We start from the raw sequence: 3,014 nt of genomic DNA, 5'->3' as shown, positions 1-3,014 counted from the left end.
TGTGTGTCTTTTTTATGGAATACCTTACTGGTTTGATGACTGGAGCTTTATAATATAGTTTTAACTGAGGATATGTGATGCTTCTCATTTTGTTCTTCCTTCTCAGGATCGCTTTGGCCATTGAGGATCTTTTGTAATTCCAAACAAATTTTAAGATTTTTTTTTTTTCCTGTACCTGTTTAAAAAAAATGCCATGGGAATCTTCATAGGGATTGTATTGGACCTATAAATAACTTTGAGTAATATGGACATTTTAACAATATTAATTCTTCCAGCCCATGAATACAAGATATCTGTCCATTTATTTGTGTCTTCTTTTATTTATTTCATCAGTGTCTTATAGTTTTCAATATAGGGATCTTTCACTTCCTTGATTATATTTATTACTAAGTTTTTTTTTGGTTTTGATGCTATTGTAAATTAGATTTTTTAAAATTTCTTTTGCAGATAATTTGTTGTTAGTGTGTAAAATGCTACTGATTTTTATCTTGATTTTGTATCTGAAGCTTTACTGAATTTGTTAATTAAAGCTAATAGGTTTTTTTTGGTGGAATCTTTAGGATTTTCTCTATAACCATGCCATTTACAAACAGAGACAACTTCTTCCTTTCCAATACTGATGCCTTTTCTTTTTTGTGTGTGATTATATGGCTCATATTTCTAATACTGTGTTGAATAGGAATGGTGAGAATGGGCACTCCCATCTTGGTCTTAAAGAAAAAACTTTTACTCTTTCACCATTCAGTATGATGTTAGCTGCAGAGTTGTTATATGGCCTATTTTATATTGAAGAATGTTCCTTCTATATACGATTTGTTGAGATTTTTTTTAAATCATGAACAGATGTTGAATTTTGTCAAAAGCTTCTGTGCATCTACTGATATGGATATATGATTTTTATCTTTCATTCTGTTGATGTGATGTATTATATTTTCTGTGTGTCTTGAACCATCCTTGAATCCCAGGGATGAATCCCATTTGATCATGGTACATGATCCTTTTAATTTAATGTTGAATTCCATTTTCTAGTTTTTGTTTTTGTTTTTGTTTTTTTGAGAATTTTTGTTTTGTATTCATCAGGGATATTGGCCTGTAGTTTTCTTTCTTACCTGACTTTGGTATCAGGGTAATGCTGGCCTTCTCAAATGAGTTTGGGAATGTTCCCTTGTCAATTTTTTAAAGAGTCTGGGAAGAATTGATATTAGTTCCTTTTTAAAGACTTGGTAAAATTTATCACTGAAACCATCTGGTCTCAGCTTTTCCCTTTTGGGAGGTTTTAGATTTCTGGTTTAATGTCCTTACTAGTAATTGGTCTGTTTAAAATTTTCTGTGTTCTCATGGTTTAGTCTTGGCAGGTTTTATATTGCTAAGAATTTATTCCTTTTCCCCTGGATTGTTCAACTTGTTGGCTATAATTTTGGAGAGTAGTCTCTTATGATTCTTGTAGTTCTGTGGTATCAGTTGTAATGTCTCCTCTTTCATTTGTAATCTTATTTATTTTGATGCTCTTTCATCTCTCTTTTTTTCTTAGTCTAGCTAAAGGTTTATAAATTTTATTTTTTCAAAGAACCAGTGTTAGTTTTATATCTTTTCTGTTGTTTTCTTGTACTCGATTTCATTTATTTCTGCTCTAATATCTAATTTATTTCCGTTTAAGAATGCCATGTTTAATTTCTTAGAAGACTGGTCTGGTGGTGGTTTTGGTTTTTGTTTGTTACTCTCAGGTTTTGTTTGCTTGGGAAAACCTCTTATTCATATTTTTTCAGCTTTAGTATTCTTGGTTGACTGGCTTTTGGTTTTTTTTTTTTTTTTTTTTTTTTAGAGTATCTTAGGCCAGTCTCTCTTAGCCTTCTAAGTTTCTTATGAGAAATCTGCCTATACTCTTACTTACCGGAGTTCCCTTGTGTGTGATATGTTGCTTTCCTCTTACTGCATTCAAAATTTAGTTATAATGTATTTAAATGTAGCCCTTTTTAGTTCAACCTATTTGGGATCTTATGGGGCTCATGAATGTGAATGTCTATTTGGGGAATTTTTCAGACATTATCACTTTAAATATACTTTCTCTTGCTTTCTCATTCTCTTTTCCTTCTGGGATTCCCATAATGTATATATTGTTTTGGTGATAGTACTTCCTAACTCCTGTAGGCTTTCTTCATGTTTCTTTATTCTTTTTTTTCATTTTGATGCTCTGATTAGATAACTTCCAATATTCTAGTTCACTGATTATTTCTTTTGCTTGGTCAAGTCTGAAGTTGAGGCTTTCTTTTGAATTCTTTAGTTCGGTCATTGTATTCTTTAGCCCTAGGATTTGTTTGTTTGGTTGTGGGGGTTTTGTTTTTTCTCTGTGGTTTCTATTTCTTTGTTGAACTTCTCATTTTGTTTGTGCATTATTTTCTTAATTTTGTTTACTAGTCTTCTTTAAGAGGATTATTCATAGATCTCCACATTTTTAGGGTCAATTGTTTTGTTATTGGGGCTTTATTAGTTTCTTATGAAGTGTCATGTTTAACCAATCCCTTGCAGTGGTGTCTGCACACTTGAGGGTCTCCAATTCCAGACTTTAAAGGTTTGCTTCAGCAGAGATAGTTCTTCACCATGCAACTCAACTTGGGATTCTGTCTGGGTCAGCTGGTAGCATGCTTGCACAGATGGGCCTTTCTGTCAGGGTCTCTATTTGGGTGAGGCCCGCGGTCTCTTCCTGAAATGTGAGGTCAGGACACGGAGTGCCACGTGTGTATGCTCAGCAGTTAGGTGAACCTGTGAGCTTGCTTTCTTGCCCTGTTAGGGCTAAAGAACAGACTTCATTGCCAATACAGTTGAGCCTTAATATATCATCCTAGTCCACTTTGCTAACAGAACTTGTTTTTATAGTTCTACATTTTCAAAATAAAAAAATCTGAGCAATTTAAAACAGTATTTTTAAAAGTCCCGTTAAAATTTGAAAGGTATTTTTTCTAAAGGCTATAAATATTAAAGGAATAGTACTATGTATTTCTGTATTTCTACCTATC

General features: G+C 32.8%; 1 protein-coding gene across 3 annotated transcripts in view; it reads left to right on the top strand.

Moving 5' to 3' along the window:
- Window positions 1-3,014, top strand: part of HMCN1 (hemicentin 1) — a 541,857-nt gene that overhangs the window by 379,115 nt on the left and 159,728 nt on the right. The gene's annotated exons all lie outside the window — the stretch shown is intronic.

This window comes from Bison bison, unplaced genomic scaffold (genome assembly GCF_000754665.1).
Source record: "Bison bison bison isolate TAMUID 2011002044 unplaced genomic scaffold, Bison_UMD1.0 scf7180017864322, whole genome shotgun sequence".
NCBI classification, from domain to species: Eukaryota; Metazoa; Chordata; class Mammalia; order Artiodactyla; family Bovidae; genus Bison; species Bison bison.
This window is presented reverse-complemented; position numbering and strand designations above follow the sequence as displayed.